This window comes from Branchiostoma floridae, chromosome 13 (assembly GCF_000003815.2).
Source record: "Branchiostoma floridae strain S238N-H82 chromosome 13, Bfl_VNyyK, whole genome shotgun sequence".
NCBI lineage: Eukaryota > Metazoa > Chordata > Leptocardii > Amphioxiformes > Branchiostomatidae > Branchiostoma > Branchiostoma floridae.
The window spans coordinates 500,235-511,842 of NC_049991.1; the positions used below are offsets into that span (position 1 = coordinate 500,235).

Consider the following 11,608-nt stretch of genomic DNA (forward strand, 5'->3'; position numbering starts at 1 on the left):
GCCGACTCTTCCCATTTGCCACAGCAAGATCTGCTTGGAGATTATGGTCGCAGGACATTACAGATTTACACTCATCATTACAGCCATGTGCGGGTGGGTGTGCGCGCGTGCGCTTGTGCGAGCGTGTGTTTGAGCGTGTGTGTGTTTGTGTGTGTGTACGAGAGCGTGTGTGTGAGAGCGCGTGTGTGTGCACGAGAGCGTGTGCGTATGTGCGCGAGAGCGTGTGTGTGTGTGTGTGTGTGCGTGTGTGTGTGTGATGTACGAGAGCGCGCGCCTGTGTGGGTTCACATGTTTGTAAAAAGAATGTTTGTAAAAAGAATCCTCTCTTTTCTTACAACTTTTCACAGGCAATTTCTTTTCGCTAGCACATAAAAATACTATTTGTACTTGCAGGGACATTTTTTGTAAAAAAAAATTCGAAGAGGATAATTCAAGACAGGAATACTAGTAACAGGTTTTCGTGATTTGATGTACAAAATGAAATACAAATTCTGCGAATTGGGAGATCATTTGCATAATTGATGACAATATTCTGTCATAGCAGTCTTTACGTATCTCTTGTCCCGAACATGATACGGTTTTGATATTCGGGTGGCATGTAGCTTTTCACGTCAGACCAAGGTTGAGCAAGTTTCAGCCCCTAACATTGAATTCTGAAACTGCATGGGCATTTTTGTGAAAACATTCCAAAGAAGTAATAGGATAACTGAAGAAAGGAACAACGGATTTCCATTATTTTGGGCATTAAATTCTCGGTATCCAAAGGGTTTTTGTGTACCTTCCAACCTTGTAAAGGCTAAATGTCTGATAACGTTAGTCACTCTACTGCTGTCGCTGGCTTATAGACCCTACTGTCAGCGAGAAATTGTGCCCGACGTTGCATGTAAGATCGTTTAAGGCGACACGGATGTGTGCGAGCCCGAAATGTCAAAGATCAGGTGATCTTGTTTAAGTGGGCGAGGTTTCCGTGTCTGGGGGCAGCGTGCGTCAAAAAGGATGCAGCTTCTAGAAACCACAGGTTTGGCCACCGTCTTGCCAGACAGCAGTAACATCACTACGCCTGCACGTGGTCTCACACAACAGAGTCTGTAGGATGTCCTGCTTCGAGTGTCAACAAATTAACACTGGGGTGCGACTAGTTTGCGACCGTTTAGGCCCGGTTCACACGAGGAAAATTTCTGGTCGTAAGTCTTTTGACATACAACTTTGTCGTCCGTCTTTGACGCGGTTTTTGCTTCGTGTGAACAGACCCCGCGGCGTCGGCGACAGGTATTATATGGCCCGGCCGCCGGGCGGGAGGTCTGCGGTTCTCCTCGTGTGAATAGAAACGCGTCGTCCTAACCTCTCGGCTCCGGCTTGTCGGCTGCAGGAGGTGATGGGTCATACGTAAATTGTTTTCTTCCGCGGTTTCTGAACCCATGCTACTCCTGTCAAACATGTTCATCTTCCCAATATTTGTTGCACAACCCGCCGTACGTGCAACTGCGTGCTGTCTACGTACAAAAACTCGGGCAATCTTTTTACCTCCGTGAAAAATGGGAGGTAACGTTTTGTGTGTGTGTGTGTCTGTCTGTCTGTCTGTCTGTCTGTGTGTTTGTGTTTGTGTTTCCGAATATTTGTGGTCATCATAACTTTTTGAACCTCTTGATGGAGTACGATGACATTTGGTATGTGGATGGGGGTTTGAAAGACGAAGGTCAAGGTTGATTTTGGGCCTCCTTGTGTGTGAATCTAAATCTTTTACCTGGACATGCTTAATCTCCAAGCAGATCCTACGGTAGCATAAGACAGTATCAAAAGCTGCCAGAGGAGTGAGGCCGGCTTAGGAGTGTGTTTTGCTACCGGGGATCTGCCTCCACTGAAACAGGGAGGAGCATTTCTATTCAACAATGGTGTTGCTGCCCCACCCTGTTGCCATGTGCTGATTATTGGTAGCGAAACACACTCCTAAGCCGGCCTCACTCCTCTGGCAGCTTTTGATACTGTCTTATGCTACCGTAGGATCTGCTTGGAGATTAGGACATGCTATGGTCTTGATTTTTTGGTGACAGATAGCTTGTGATGTAAGGAAGAAGTGGTGTATGTTTGGGCCCCCAGCAGCTTGCTCTGGAACTTCATGAGCGTTTTTGTCAAAATCTTCCAAGGAGCATAACGGAACATCGGAATGATGGATTTCCATGATATTTGGTATGCAAGTACCTGTGGCAGAAATTTACATAATGAAGTGCAAATTATGCAAATGTGGACTTAATTTGCATACTTAATGAGGAAATCTATATTTGCAGTGTTTTCCAATATACGACTCAAATACATGTAACATGTGTAGTTTGTGGAAGGTGGAAGATTAGCAGATACCAATTATGCAAATAACTCCCTAATTTGCATGAGTAATGTGAAAGTGTCATAACTATTCTAAGTACATGTAGTAAATGATTGGACTGTCAACATTGTGACCTGTGTAACATGTGTCATTTAGTTAAAGGTGTACATAACCAGGCATGAATTATATAGATTTGCATAATCAAAATATATTTTTGTTCATTGTGGGTACTTGTACCTGTGTACTGGTGGTTCGTTAAATGTACCAGGGATAGTAACATTGCTATAGGTTTAGGGTGCCGGTTAGAAAGCCTTTATTGTTCAGCAATGCAGTTGCAGTGGGTTAGCAAGGGGTGGTCCTTAGATCTGAGACACCATGGAGCGGTTCGTAAATCAAGGAAAGGAAATTGGCCCAGAAGGTGTTAAGCTGCAAGAGTTTGTGGAGAAGGCTTCAAGCAACATTACAACTGGAGATAGCACAGAGGGATATGGAGAAGGAGGAAATTGCTCAGGAACGTGAGGAAAAAAAGCACCAACTCGAGGCTGAAGAAACTAAGAGGTAGCATGAGGAGGAAATAGAAGCACTTAAACTAAAAAGCAGATGGAGCATGCCCACTATGCAAAGGAAACCGCACCCCGGCTGAAGACAGAATATGTAATATTCGTAATTGCGAAGAGGAGAGAAGAGACTCGGGAACTATATTACGGCTGATACCAGGCTACAGAATATGGTGACTCAGACTCCGGAAGTGCCTAGGCTAATTATAAGGCAAAAAGCCCAGTCTACCATGCTTCGAGGAAGGGGAGTACATAGATAGATAATCTCCACAGATTCGAGCGGTTTGCACGGGCAAGTAAATGGAATGAAAATACCTGGGCGCTGCACCTCAGCACGTTACTGATCAGTGTACAGTAGACTGTCGGATGACGACGCCAGCGACTACAATAAGGTCAAGGAGGCAGCGCTCAAGCGTTATCAGTTGACGGAGACCGGATTTCCCTTGAAATTCCGTAATGAGGTCCCGCAAGATGGAGAGAGTCCGGACTAGTTTTTGTATGTTTTTATTACATTTTTTTCTCATCCGTTCTGAAATTCAACCTTTAAGAAAAAAAAATACGCAAAAGTTTGTAAAAAAACAGTGTGTCAGTTGGCTTGTTCTTTTTCACAGTTACAAATGACAAATGTTGCAATAGTCCTATCAAGGAACAAAGCAGGTTTACACAATTTCTTCATTAATCATGCAAGTTATATTCCGATTTGTACAGTTAATATTTAACTACATGTATATGAAGCATCACTTAAGCTGTCAACAGACCAAAACTCAATCCCCCCTTAAGTCTGGCACTAAATCGGCCCCTACAAATCTCAAACAAGCTGCTAGGTGGTACAAACCTACACCGTTTACTCTCGGCACCATGAGCTATCTACCACTTAAAAATCATGACCACAGCATGTCCAGAACTCGAAATATTAAATCTGAAAAAGAGAGATATAACCTTGGCGAAGGTAAATATAACCTTGGCGAAGGTAATTAGGACGCAGCGCCGCCGCCAACGTGCCGCAGCTTTATTGAGATACCTGCTAACCCTACGTGCATGGTACTGGAAAGGGTTGTAGTCTTTAGTACAGGACGTCAAGCTGTGGTCCACTATTCACTGTGCTTGTCAAAAAGAGCTTGGGGAATTTCCACGGTACCTGTAAATGTACTGCACATAGTGTTTGTCGTCTCTGTCATGACCAGTGGAAGAATAGCTCTTCAGTGAGGTAAACTGGACCGATTTTCAGTTTAGTTTTAAGGGGCAAGTTGTGGAGGCCTACAGAAAGGCATTGGCTATGCGTTACGTTCAAGTCAGTATGCTGGCTTTGGCAGGCCTACATAAGACTAACATTAAGCGAAGCGACGAATGAACCAATTGCGATCTACATAATTTAGATGGTCATGATTTATGTGGCATCGAAATGGTGGAATCAAAATGAATACGGTATACGTAAAAGATCATGAAAATCCGCACCAAACAGCTTATAGGATGCAACTAAGTCTGTCCTTAGTGCTGAACATCATCAATACAGGAACAACTAAGTCTGTCTTTGGTGTTGAACATCATTAATACATGAGCTGTCCATGGTGCTGAACACCATCAATATATGAGCAACTAAGTCTGTCCTTGGTGCTGAACACTTTCAATATATGAGCAACTAAGTCTATTCTTTGTGCTGAGCACTTTCTTGACCAATCACAGACCAGTAATCTTTTTCACCTGTGTTGGGCACGCGTTTGTTAGCTTGTCTAGACGACGGCATTGTCATTCGATTCTTGAGTCATGCGAGACCGTAACCACTTCGTCTCGCACCGCCGTACGCAGAACTATCTACAAACGGCATGGGGCACAAGGGTTGCCGACGACAGACACCAACCTTTACAGCAGGTGTTTCACGATAACATCCCGGGAGATATCGTTTTATACGTTGAGGCAGACGACAAGTTCTGCTTATCTATGTAGGTGGACTTTATCAATTATTGCTGTTTATCAGAGGTGCCCAGTTCTAATTGTGTGTCACTTTTCCACTTACCGTTGGGCAGCCGTTGAACTTTTTTTTCGTTTGTTGCAGCGGTACGAGACAGCTAACGCGAGCCCGTCTCTTCTATCGGAATCGCACCGTATGGAAAACAAGTGCTTTTAAAAAAGCTGGCATTTTGCCAATGTTTGCGTGTGTGAACGTTTTTTTCTAGTCATTAGAATGTCATATAAATAGAACAGAGTAACTAAACCTGATATTGGCGCATGGAGAGATTCACATATGTGCCTGAATCTAGATCTAGACGCCACCTGTTAAAATTTGCGTGAACTGCAGCAAATTTCACTACACTGCCTGTTTTTGAGTGAGCTCTGTTGCGGGGCATTTTTAAGTTGTTTTTTTTTAATTTTTATTTCTGTTCGGCAAAAAAACGAAGCGGCGAATCCGTTAACCAAAGAAATAAATTGGTGTGGCCAAATGGATGTAAAAATTAGTATTTTAATGTTGTAAAAAAGAAAAAAAAAAATCTACTTCCCCGGATTCGAACCGGGTGCATTGGTTTAGAATGCGTAAACTTTAACCACTGCGCCAGTGCGAACATGTTAAAGAAATGCCAGTTTTAACAGGTATAGAAATGTTTGGCATAGATTGAACAGGTCCGTTCATCTCAACATCACTCCATCACCCCATCACAACGGCGACTACTATGGATAGAAGGCATTTTGCGACTGCAAGTCGCAAAATGCAAAAATATCTACCGGTACTTCACGACACGTTCCGGGAGACATCGGGAGAATCTCCGGGTTCAATTTTGAGGAGATCTGCGGTGTTCAAAACAGCAGGCTGACGACTAGGTATTCCCCAGGCATTTGACAAGGTATAGAAGCTGTGTATGTGTTGGAAGTATACAGGCTTTTCATTTAACGTCATCTGCGCCATGTTGGATTACAGCGTACGTCTGTTAACCACACGAAGATTCTACTGTTTAATTCAATTACCCGTCAATATGGTCGTCGGATTATTCAAATTACGATCAGTATGACGGCATTGAAAATCCTGCATTCATGAGGAAAAATACTAGTAATATGTAGTCATCATCAGATATTTATTTGTAGGACAGCAGTATTTGTCAAGAGGCCACATTCATTAATTTTATAGTTTCAATTTCTGTGTAGGAACTCTGACAGCAGAAGTCGGGACTGCAGAATCAGTGAACAGTTTTGAAACACGGTTGGACCTGTGCTGGGGGAAGAAGGAGTACTGCGTGTGACAGGAGGGTGACACGACAGGAAGCAAAGCCTAATTCACCTAGGAATCCTGCAAGGTATCCCCACAAGGTAAATATTGATAAGTAGTAGTATCAGCGGTTCTAATTGTGTATCACATTTAACCAATGGACAGTCGTTGAGCCTTTGCTGGTTGTTGCAGCGGTGGTGAATCAGCTGATGAATGTCTGTTTGTTTTTTTTACCCAAATCACAGCAAAATTCATGTCTGGACGCACTAAGAGAGGAGCTGGATAAGGGAGGTGCCACGCAGCAGCGTCACTGAAGGTGTTTCTCGACATCAGTGCATCACCAAGCCAAGAAGGCACCAAGCCCAACACGTAGGGTGTTTTTCTGAATTCAGAGTAAAGCGGTTTTGGAACCCCGCATAAAGACACTCATTACAATAATTCTATTACGTAACTCTGCATGACTGGTTACCATTTCCACTCCTGGTGGGGCATAAAGATATTTATTTGTAGGACAGCGGTCTTTGTCAAAATAACACATTTCATTAATTTTACCGTTCCAATTTCTGTATAGGAACTCTTACAGCAAAAGTCGTCACTGCAGAATCAGTGAACAGTTATGAAACACGGTTGGACCTGTGCTGGGGGAAGAAGGAGTGCTGTGTGTGACAGGAGGCCTAGGGTGACACGACAGGCAGCAAAGCCTAATTCACCTAGGAATCCTGCAAGGTATCCCCACAAGGTAAATATTGATAAGTAGTAGTATCAGCGGTTCTAATTGTGTATCACAACCAATGGACAGTCGTTGAGCCTTTGCTGGTTGTTGCAGCGGTGGTGAATCAGCTGATGAATGTCTGTTGTTTTTTTTACCAAAATCACAGTAAAATTCATGTCTGGACGCACTAAGGGAGGAGCTGGATAAGGCAGGTGCCAGGCAGCTTGTTATATTTCAGCCATACCATAGGTATGGTGAAATATATTGTATTCGTAATGTTTCTTCTTTCTTTCTCCTGTCAAATCTTCAGAACACGGTATCTCCGTTGTTCCTGAACCGAATGACTTGAAATTTGGCACAAGGGTAGAGTGGGCCAATACCCTCGGGCGTTTTTTTCATTTTTTCCATATCTGTCTCTTAAATGATTTTATTAAGGTTTTTTGGTCATCTTAAGACCAAATCTGTATATTTGGGCCCCCTGTACCCTGGTATTATAACCGAATGAGCTGAAATTTGGCACAGATGTGCCTTGATAAGTCCCCCATATAGATTCAATATCAGTTTTGGTGTACAGTACAACAAAATGCTTATTTTTGCGATTTTTTGACCAATTTTTGACCAAAAAAGGACACTTTTGGCCCCTGTACCCTGGTATTACAACCAAATGAGCTGAAATTTGACAGAGATGTGCCTTGATAATGCCCCCATATAAATTTAAGAACACTTTTGGTGTACAGTACAACAAAATGCTTATTTTTGCGATTTTTTGACCAATTTTTGACCAAAAAAGGACACTTTTGGCTCCTGTACCTTGGTATTGCAACCGAATGAGCTGAAATTTGACACAGATGTGCCTTGATAATCCCTTCATATAAATTCAACAACACTTTTGGTGTACAGTGCAACAAAATGCTTATTTTTGCGATTTTTGGCCAATTTTTGACCAAAAAATGACACTTTTGGCTCCTGTACCCTGGTATTACAATTAAATGACCTGAAATTTGGTATAGATAGGCATTAGATACTTGGTAACAAGATTCAAGTAAAATTTTTGACATAAACAACTTTAAAATGATTAATTTTGGCACTTTTCTGGGGGGAAATTTGTTTTCTTTTGGCCTCCTGACGTGACCTTCCGTGACCCCGCACAGAGCCACACCTGTGCGCGTCAGCCGGAGAGTTAATTGAATCAAAGACCTAGCCAATCAGCGAAGAGGAGGCCAAAGGCTAATTAATATTCATAAGCGGGGCCTCATGATCCCGTATATAGCAGTGTTCCCGCCAGGGGGAGCAAAGCCCGCCTAAGGCTCTCGCATTTTAGACTATTCAGAAGGCTTTATATTGTATCAGTTCTTAGGGGCATAGTATATCTTAGGGGCGATATCTATGATAATCGCAGCAGTCACTTAACTTCTCTTCAGGAGTTTAGCGTAACACTGTTTCAGGTCAAACCGTCAAAGGCAACTAAAAACAAACTTTAACGTTACTGAGTTCAACAGTACTTATAACTTGTTATCCGAAGTTGAAACGCTAGCGATGGTATTTTCGCTGCGCTGTTAGCTCCGTGCGACTGTTGTTGACGGTCTTATAACGGTATATTTTGCACCCCTGTACCCTGGTATGAGTAACATTTGGTATAGATAGGCATAATATAGTTGGTAAAATGATCCAAGTAAAATTTTTGGCATAAAGTACTGTAAAAGGCTTAATTACAGCACTTTTTTTAGGGGAAATTGGTTCTTTCGTATCCATATCTACGATAATCGTAGCAGTCACTTACTTCTCTTCAGCAGTTTGACTTTAAAATATTTCGGGTCAAAGCTTCAAAGACAACTAAAACCTCATAAACGACAAACTTTACTTAGGTCAACAGTATACAAAAATATTGTACGGGTTGCCATCCTTAGTTGAAGCGCTTATTTATAGCGCTAGTATCTTCGCTGCGCCGTTAGCCGCCGTGCGACTTTTGTTGACGGTCTGATATCCCTACGTCGCCGCCTCGCTGATATTCCCACGGACATGTTTAAAAAAAAATACCCAGCAAAAAACGCTGTTCTGCGTCAAATTCTATTCTATAAAACTCAGTGTTACAGTCTAAATATTTTGTAGAAGCACCGCTGTAGGAAAGAAGGTCCAAGCAATGTAAAACATCACGTAGCATGAAGTTCGCTGTCAACTGGCACACAGCACATGACTGTTTGAAACTCTAAGTCTAATCAACAGCCGTGTTTGATTGATAGCCGGCGGTCCTATGATGAAGTCGGCGAAAGGTGCGTTAGTTAGAAAATCTGCGTTTAGTTTTGATACGTAATTATAAGTTAGACAGTGGCGAGAATGATTATTTTCTCATCAATATTTCTCTTCAGAATTATTTGAACTTAATTGTACATCTAAACAATTGGCTTACCTGTGCAATGTTTATATGATTAATGATCAGTGTACTGAAATCATGTGTAACGTATGGCTCCTAGTCAATAGATCAGCATTTTCTCTATAGTGACCACCTGTCTATAGTGGCCACATTTCCTAGTGCTGTTGTTGTTTGGCATAAACTTTGAACATTTAAATTGTAAGTAACTTTAAACTGCCAGAGTTTCAGCCCAATAAAACACTCTCAGCGCCAGGGTATGAACAGACTGACCAGACAGACGAAAATAAATCCTCGAACAAGGTTCAATCGTATCTTCCGGGTCTGGCAGGAAGTTGTTAAACTAAAATAAGAATAGGCTCGATGGTTGATTGCATACAAAGTAAAACAGTTTAACAGTTTTACAGCTTGAAGAAAACAAACGCTCCTACAGTACCTGCACCTGCTTGATAATTATTAAATCGTATGCCCTACTTGAATAAAAAAAGTTCATTGCAATAATAAATGTACCCACATCACAAGGAGCTTATACTTTTTTAAACTTACACCTAGTTATCGTACTGAAAATTGTTAATGACATTACATGAAGTCATTCAACAATTTTCAGTCATGATGAAAATTTTCTGAATGGAAGGTGTGATTATTGTCATTTTCTGAAAAATAGAAGCAAGCTCTGTTTTTACCTGGAGTCAATTCACAATACCAGTCCACTTTGGGGGATAATGTACTGTTAAGAGGATGTTCCATTTTTGCGCAGGGGTGATTTGGAACAGTCCAATGTTGCGTGGGAAGGGGTATGGCTGAAATATGCTGTATTTGCTCTTAAGCAAATGTCGGCCTTTCTAGTTAATTTCACTTCCTTGCAGTGGGAAGTTGCCGGGAAGGAGACATCTTCCAGAATCAACTACAGCTGCAATGGTGGGACTGATCCCGGTGAGAGGTTGTCTAATACCAAGTACGCCATCTCCACAGCCAGAAGGCCGATGTTCGTGTGTACGCCATACCAGAGGACCTGAAACTGTTAAGTTCTTACATATCTTAGGGTTTGATCGTTTAAAACGGAATCATCTTGCAGAAATGGGCTGGGATTGACTTGACATCGGCATGATAGGAAGTAAATGATCTGTGATGTTACATTCATAACTTTAGCTGATATTAAGATTCCCTTTGTCTACATGAGGCATTGTCGGCAGGGCTGATCAGTCTCTTGGTTGGTGGCGAGGTGCTTGAGTGTGTTTTGTTGACACCCTGAGTGATGTTGTTGGTAGGTGGCTAGGGCATTTTGTGAGTTGGGGCTTCTTTTGCACACGGTACCTCAGCCCGTTTCTGTGGTGTACAGGCCCGGTGTGTGGCTGGTTTGGCTTCTGTGACTGTGTTACTGATGGTTGAGATTGTGTTCGGAGTTACTGCGAAATTCAGTCCTTTAGAGAGCAGCGGTTTCCTGGATCTGTTGGCTTATGACGACTTGTGTTCTTCTACCATCTGTCGTCTTATCTGCCTTGTGTGATGGTCTAGGGCCGGGAACCTACTAGTAGACCATTACATAAGATGCCCTGTGTCGTAATCTTGGCTCCCGAACCAAGACGACGGCACAGGGCCAGAAAGGAAGACAGGTGGTTGAAGAGTGTAAGTTGTTGTGAGCTGACAGAACCGGGAAGTCTCGGTTCGCTGAAGGACAGAACTTTGCAGTAACTTCGAATGCAGTCTCGGCCATGGACATGGTAACAGAAACCGAATCGGCCATACATCGGGCCTGAATACCGCAGGAACAGGCTGAAGCGCTGTGTGTAGAAGTGGCCACTGCTCTCAGAATGTCCTAACCCCCTACCAGCAGCATTACTCGGGGTGTCATCAAAATGTACTCAACACCTTGCCGCTTATCAAGAGACCATGATTCTCTCCGCTGATAATGCTTCAGGTAGACAGATGGGATATTTCTAGGTTGAACCTAGAACTGAAACTACAATCACAAATCAAGTTACTTCCTGTCATGCCCCCATCAGTCTGTAGATGAAGTTCTTGTTTTCACAGAATACAAAGTGTACAATTTTATATCCAACAAGTATGTTATATTCTATAGATACGCGTAGTTCAGCTTACTAAAAGTTACATCAAACATATGGATGTTTACAACAACTGTTCTGTTTTAGTAGACAACAATGTCCTCTGGTGTCTATCTGGCGTACTGTAAGCACCGGTGCCTCTGAGCAAGTTACATTGATATGTTTTCTATCAGCGCAAATAAAAAGTAGTCTTTTCTTTCTGAGTTAGGGACTGTTGCTTTTACAGTGTCAAACATTGTACGTACTGTGTTCTGATGGCGTCTGGATTTTTGACTGTAGGCAGTAGTCGTTGTTCAATAAATGCTATACACAGTTGAAATTGATGTATTTCTTGTATTCCTTCTATCAAGGCCTTTTGTTCTCGCTTACTCGTGTATTTTGTGGCTTTTCTA

The 11,608-nt window shown here is 42.4% G+C and overlaps 1 long non-coding RNA gene across 3 annotated transcripts; it reads left to right on the forward strand.

Annotated features, from left to right (window-relative positions):
• Positions 1–5,583: 5,583 nt before the first annotated feature.
• LOC118429633 lies at positions 5,584–10,530 on the forward strand. Of its 3 annotated transcripts, none has more exons than XR_004832761.1 (5): positions 5,584–5,714; positions 6,013–6,174; positions 6,319–6,442; positions 6,645–6,812; positions 10,020–10,530. It is a non-coding gene; the product is annotated as an uncharacterized LOC118429633 (long non-coding RNA). The 3 variants fall into 3 exon arrangements; XR_004832760.1 differs by lacking the exon at positions 10,020–10,530 and adding an exon at positions 6,952–7,013; XR_004832759.1 differs by lacking the exon at positions 6,645–6,812.
• Positions 10,531–11,608: the final 1,078 nt, after the last annotated feature.